Here is a 7,668-nt window from a genome sequence, read left to right on the forward strand (position 1 = left end):
TACAGACGCAAAAAATGTGTTCAGCTTGTCAGCAATTGCTTTGTCCTCTTTTAGTGCGTCCTTTATTCCATGGTCATCCAACGGTCCCACCGCTTCCTTCGTTGGTCGTTTCCCCTTAATATATCGAAAGAACGGCTTGAAGTTCTTCGCCTCCTGAGCTATTTTTTCCTCATGGTTTCTTTTGGCCCCTTTTACCACCTTATGGCACCTGCGTTGATGTTGTTTGTGCTTGTTCCAGTTTCCATCCGTTTTTGACCTTTTCCATTTCTTAAATGAAGTTTTCTTGTCTCTGATTGCTTCCTTCACCTTTATAGTGAGCCATGCCAGTTCTTTTTCCTCTTGGATCCCTTGTTGATACGCGGTATATATAGATTTTGCACCTCAGTGACTGTGTCCTTAAAAGGGACCAAGCTTGCTCTAGCATTTTTACAGTGCTTATCCTCTTAATCTTCTTCCCTACCATGAGTCTCATCCCTTCGTAATTCCCTTTTCGGAAGTTCAGTGCCGTGGCTGTCATTTTGGACCAATGTTTCTCCCCTGCATCCAGATCAAAGCGGATCAAAGTGTCCCTTCTACTTCTACATCTTGTGCCGGTCTTTGCAGGCTATTTAGAATTAAGTCCAGAATTGCATTTCCTCTAGTATTTTCCTTGACAAGTTGTTCCAGGAAGCAATCGCCTACAGCATCTAAGAACTTGGTCTCTCTAATGCAGCCGGAGGTGCCTAGGTTCTAGTCTATTCCCGGATAGTTGAAGTCACCCATGATAACTGTGTTGCCTCCTTTGCAGTTGCGTTTAATCTCGTCTGTCATTTCTCCGTCAATTTCTTCAGACTTCCCTGGAGGTCGATAGTAGATGACAATCTTCATTTCCAGGCCATTTGACCCATAAACACTCTAACTTATCCATCAGTTGTGGCGTGTTCTCTCCAGTAGATTCAATTTCCTCTTTGACGTATATGGCAACGCCCCCACCTTTTTGAGCCACTCTGTCTCTGTGGTATAGTTTGTTTCCCGTTAGCACAGTGTCCCAGACGTTTTCCTCAATCCACCATGTTTTCGTGATGCCTATGATGTCAACGTTATCTTTTTGTGCCATGGCTTCTAATTCACCCATCTTATTTCTAAGGCTCCTTGCGTTTGTGTACATACACATGAGTTTGCGGCCTTTTCCTTTCTTGTATTTCCTTCCCTCTTGTGTCCTTTTCGATCTGTTTTGCCTGTAATCTGGTGAGTCTTTCCCTCTACTTCTCTCTCTCTCTCTCGGTCGACTCTCTCTCTCTCGGTCGACTGTAAATTGAATAAATAAATAAATGTCTAGAATACTAGCACTTACTGTACATATGTATGTGAAGCCTTATCAATGAAAGTGCCAGTAGGATGTCTGAATGCTATTTTGTAGTGATGCACCTGACTTACGTACCCCTAATTCTATAAAAAGCGCCAAAAATTGTGCATGCAATTTTGGTCAAGTACTCAAATTCCACATGCAATCTAATTGAATAATAAGCTAACTTGCACCAACAATTGGCTGTTTGTCTTGATTGTATAGATTGTAAGCTCACTCAAGCAGGGACTGTCTCCTTTGTGACTCTGTACAGTGCTGTGCATATCTGGTAGCGCTCTAGAATTAATTAATAGTAGTAATAGTTATTGGTGTTAATTATAATCAATTAAGGATTATGTGTGTAATTTAGGCACAGGATGCATGCCTAAATTTTATGTGATGTTAACACCAATAAACTCCAAGTGCCAAAGATCGTTAATACAAATAGCACCAAATCTATATCAGAGCCTCAGCATCACCACATACCGCTCAAACAATTTCATTCCGGTATGCTTTATATGCTATCTTGTCACTGGCTCTTCATAACTTCTTTGTTTTCAATCTTCTAATCTAATCTTCTAATTAATATATATATAGACTGGGATTTCACAAAGCTTAAAATTCCATCTATGTGAATTAATCATTACTTAACTCCAGATTTTACTGATGCAGCACTCTGGGAGCTTAGTATCCAACATGTTTTGCCTGAAGCTTTTTCAAGGACACTCCCCAGAGCCGTCTTTGTTATCCAACTAGGCTACTTAATCCAGTCAAGATATTTCTAGGAAGAACACTGTAAATTTTACGTGAGTCAAAAAAGGAGACACAGAAATGGGCAGGTCATAGGCGAATCGGGGACATTCATATAAATTGCACACATAATTTCAGAATTAGGCACAGGCATTTGCACCACATAAATGTTATTCTATAAACCATGCCAAAATTAAGCGCAGTTTATAGAATAGCGCCTTTTTCTGTGCCAGCTTTTTAGGTTTCATATCCTGAATTTAGCTTATGGTGTGTAAATGCAAAGGGATGTAAATATGAGTGAATCATGGGCAGGGCTCCTTGTTATGTATGTATCTTGCAAAATACTGTAAATTATGCTCATTTCTGCCATATTTAGGCACTGAAACTTATGCTGTTATAGAATTGGCTCTACTATGCATCCTCAAGGAGCCTACATGGAGGCACCCAGTTGTAGAACTGTCCCATTATAGGGCATTCTATAACCTAGGAAGCCACAATTATATGCACATTACACATGTAAATGTTTAGAATACTAGCATTTCTTTGCAAATACCCACTTCACTATTATAATGCATATATGCAAGGTGGGCAAACGAGGCACAGCATGGGAGAAATATAGGGGCTCTCATTTACATGAGTAGCTTACATAATACTGTAAGTAGTGCGTACATGCTTACACTAGCTCTATGGCTGGCATAAGTATGAGCACCTAAATTGTAGGCGCATTGATAGCCGATTACACTAGTATTCTATAAAGAAGCCTAGGCTCATAGCTTCCTTTATAGAACAGGGTGAGCTGGTGGGTCGGCAGCTGCTCTGACAGGCAGAAGATGGCTGACTTTTTGAAAGGATTACCAGTGTACAACAAGAGCAACTTCAGCCGATTTCATGCGGATTCTGTATGAAAAGCTTCGAACAGAAGGCCATCAGTATATTTACCCACAAGGGAATATCCATCTGAACAAATCATAGTAACAGACATACTTTTGTGCTATCTGCATCAACGATGGGACAAAAAGAATGCAGCGAAGAAAAGAGACCAAGAACAGGTGGAAATCACAGGTGAACGATCAGCACCACCTCGAAAAATTGCCCAGACAGATTGCTAGGAAATGAATGAAAATACCTAAGCCCTCTCTGAGGATGCCTTTGCTGGAGCTTACTGTCTTGTCTCATTCAAATGTATAACACTCCCCCCCTTCATTTTCCACTATACAGTGTACACCACTTTCATGTAGAAAAAAAACCCAAACAGGTTGTGACTGTATGCCCTCTAGGTTCTAGGAGGAGGTTCCCAGTTATAGAATTTCTCCTTTAGCACACATTAGTAACCAGGCCCTACAACCTTTTTGAAACTCACCCTGGTAAAATTACCTATGAGGGGCTGCTGAAAAGTTCTCAACCCAACTGACAAAGTTGAGGCAGTTTCCATCGAGGGCTATACACTTACCCCCTCTTCTATGAAACTGCGCTAGCAGTTTCTAGCACGGGGAGCCATGCTGAATGGCCCCTGCTGCTCCCGACACTCATAGGAACTCAATGGCCATTCAGTGCAGCTCTCTGTGCTCTCTGCGCTAAAAAAATGCTAGCGCGGTTTCGTAGAAGAGAGGGTTAGTCCAATGATTTTCCACTTTGTTCTGTTGGAAAAATACAGAGCGAAAAGAGTTGAAAATTGCTGGACTAAGGGCTCCTTTTATCAAGGCGCGCTACGGGGGTTAGCGCGTCGGACATTTCATTAAGCGCTAACCCCCGCGGCTAGCCAAAATACTAACACCTCGTCAATGGAGGCGTTAGCGGCTAGCATGGCAGGCGGTTTAACGCGCGGTATTCCGCGCGTTAAACCCCTACCGCACCTTGATAAAAGGAGCCCTAAGTGAATAGCCGTCAATGGAAACTGCCTCAACTTTGTCGGTTGGGATGAGAACTTTTCAGCGGTCTCTCGTATACAAAATTATATGAGCTGCGCTGTACATGTGCTGTGAGCAGTTTTATGGTGAAAAAATGTATGCATACTTTTTAAGATCTACAAAAAAATGCTGAAGTCTTTGTCACCCTGGGCTCCTATCCCATTGCAGGTAAAACTGTGCCCCTACAGATCTTAAACACACATTTCTATTCACATATGAGGGCGTCAATTTTATTTTTATTTATTTTAAGTTATTTATATACCACCTATCAATGGAGGTTGTCTAAGTGGTTTACATTTAGGTATATAAGCATTTATAATTTATAAGCATTTTAATTTATCGTTTTATAAGCAATTTGCAGATAATGCACTGCCTCGTAAAATTACCCTGACCTTCAACTCAATTTGGAAAATCATATTAGCAATTTTTTATTCAATTAATTTTCAGTTTTTCAGGGGCAATCCTCTTTAAATGAGCAACAGTTGCTAGACATTATTTTCTATCTTGTACTTAAGATGGCTCTTTCTAATTTGGAAAAAAAAAAAAAAACTGTTCTGCTATTTGTTAATTATTGATGAACACAATATGGTGTCCATGAATCTGTCTCTCAGCAGCACAAAAATATAACAACTCAGAATCCCAAAGACCTGGAATGTGAGAATGGTGACGTATGGTATTCACTCTTCCTGGATCTGCAGTTACATTTTATTACTTCTTCCATGTTTAGATGTTTTTCAGTTCAAAGATTTTATTGATTTTAAAATACGGAAAGAACAGGAAATGTTAACAAGGCTGTACAAAGTAAGGAATCTCAAAATATTGATGAACAATACATTAATAAAGAAAAAAAAAAGAATGGTGAGTTATATAACATAGCACAAAAATCAATACAGTTAAGTGAATGATATCAAATTATGTAATGAGGAAAAAAGACTTCAAACATCTCTGTGTCAAAAACCCCCAAAGTTTTTTGAAAAGATAATCCAATGGAGCAAAGGATACTATCATAGGTCAAAAAACCTGGAGCCTGGACTGCAGCCTATAGGTTGGTTAATAAATTAGACAGGTTTATTTGAACTATATACATAGTCCTAGTCATAAAACTATTTGTCGTAACCATTTTCAATAGTTAAATCGTTTCAATGATCACACACTTAAAAGCAATACTTATGCAGTTAAACCAACAGCATTAACCTATATTTCAGATATCCAAACCCATTAACTCAGTCTTTTGAACCTTTTAACTCTCAATTCTATTTTAGTCTCTTGAACCTTTATACCTCCTTCAGTTCTGACTGCCAACACTGTAACTGCAGCTCCTCCCAAATTTCTCAGTTCAGTCACATAGGTGGATATGGCTGCATGCCTAAATCACACCTCTTCTTTCCAACTCACCCAAGATCTCACCTATCTGTGGGAGCTCTCAGGGGTAGGTGGCTGCTGTCCTTCCATGCTGGCTAAGCCTGCTCCTGCTGTAGCATTCTGGTGGTTCTCCTTGGAGCTCTGAAGGCTGCTGCCCTTCCAAAAGTTCTCCCTCTTGTCTGACTGTTCCTAGGGAGCCTCCTCCCTCTTTGGGCTACTAGTGCTGATTATACTCCAGTAGCCTGGTTCCTCTGTTGGGCTACTAGTGCCAAATGCACTCTGGTAGCCTGGATCTTCTGTTGGGCTACAGTGCCTCTGGGGTAGTTCCCTAGGGGGTCTAGATTACCAGCCCTCAACAGGGCTCTGTGGCTGCCAGTAACAGGGATCCCTCTAAAGGGCTGCCTCTGCTCTTCTCAGCCCTTAGGCACTGATAGTGCCTCCACAAGCCATGAGCTATTTCCAAAGGCCATTTGCTTTGAGCTTAGCTCCCAAGGGCTGCTGGTCTTCTTTCTTCAGCCCTGCACTGCTTCCAACTCCTAAGGGCAGATAATCATCAGGAGTGCCTCTAGTGATACACCTCTGCTGGTACACAGAATACCAGTTCTAATAAGAACTCTAGTAGCTAGTAACAGGGTTTCCCACATAGTGAGTCATCTCCCCAAAGAGTGCATTGCACAGAGATGACTCTATGTGGTACAAGACTTATGGATTTCAGACTCCTCAACTTTTCTCTTTTTTTGTGTATGTAATTCAACTTCCTGAACTCTCCACCAGTTTTTCTCTCCCTTTGAACTCATAGAGAATTGCTTTCCACTTCCCCCCATTCTGATTCAGCTCTTCTCAGTGTATATCTCCACATTCATTTGGGCCCACAAACTTCCTTCCCATTCAAGAAATAATCTCTTAAAATGTATAACATTTCTCCCAAATGTCTGTGTGTTCATCCCTCAGTGCATGATTTGGATAACATGTTAACCAAACCCCTCTGCTAAATAACTATGTGAACTGGATGCAATTTTCCTAAATCCTCAACAGACAGCAATCACAATTGTTTCCATTTAGTTCAATGTAAACAGATACATGCTGACTTTATACACACTATACACAAAGATTATTTTTCTTTTCAAACTCTGTCAAAAAGCCACTCCCATGGGAGGTTTCATCAGCAACATTCCATGTTACCAATTCCAGGGGAAGCAGTGCTTTCCCTCCTGTCTATCTTAAACCTTTTTTAAACCCAGGTATGCTAACTGCTGTTACCACTTCCTTTGGGAATTAATTCCAGAATTTAAGGATGTTTTGCTAGATTTCTTAGCCAATGTGCATCCAAAGTTCGAGGGGGGGGGGGTGTTGGAGGTATGTTATTTGTGTGCTTTGAGCATGCTTAGCACTTGGACGTCTTGTGATGATAATCAAACATTTCCCAAGACATCCAGGATAGAACTTAGACATCCAGAATTAGAACTGTTGCCATAAAGGTACTCAAACTGACCAGATTACAACTGGAGGGATTAAGTAATGACCCCCACAATCCCCCAGTAGTCAATGACTCCCTCCCACCCCACAAAGATCTGAACGAAACAGTTCAAATCTGTCTCTGGAACAGCAGCACCTGATATGGGAAAGCCTAGTAGAGCAAAACACAAGTGTTTTAAGTTGCCTTGTGGGCGGGCTAGTGAACCATAGAGAGGAGGACTGAGACCCATAAACCATTCTAACCACTACATTCATGGTGGAAAATGTAAGGCTACCAGAACCCACCATACCCTACTATTCTCCCTTTAGGTACCATCTGCAGCCATAAGGGCAATTGGGGTGGTAGACAGGTGGGTATAGTAGGTCTTGGAGGAGTTTTGGAGGGCCACCATAAATTATAAGGGGTTATGGTGAGATGTACATCTGGTACCCTTTATGTGAAGTTCACAGCAGTGTTCTCTATGGTGTCCCATTCCTCTGTTAGCATGTCTGTATGGCCTGTCCATTACAATACTGGCCCCTCCCACATCCAAATGGTCTGGATTTGGATGTTTTTAACTTACATGTTTTTGTGGTTGAAAATGACGAAGAAAGTTAGGCATCCTAAGGTTAGGCGACCTGACAGCCAAGATGTCCAAATAGGTCATTTCCAAAAAGTATTTGGACATCTAGCGGTTTCGAAAATGGATGTTTCCCTGCCCCCAACTTTTGTATGTCTTGCGGGAATCATCCAAAGTTGGACTCAGACATCCTATCGAAAATGTCCTTCTTTGTGAACTCTACAGTATAATTAAGAAGTTTCTATTGTTCCACCAAGTGATGTATTCCACCAATGAGGCATCCTTCCAG

At 41.2% G+C, this 7,668-nt stretch overlaps 1 pseudogene; it reads left to right on the plus strand.

The window, feature by feature from the left end:
• The first annotated feature begins 2,904 nt into the window (after positions 1-2,904).
• On the plus strand, positions 2,905-3,204 carry LOC117367177 (annotated as a pseudogene).
• Positions 3,205-7,668: the final 4,464 nt, after the last annotated feature.

Source organism: Geotrypetes seraphini, chromosome 1 (genome assembly GCF_902459505.1).
Source record: "Geotrypetes seraphini chromosome 1, aGeoSer1.1, whole genome shotgun sequence".
NCBI lineage: Eukaryota > Metazoa > Chordata > Amphibia > Gymnophiona > Dermophiidae > Geotrypetes > Geotrypetes seraphini.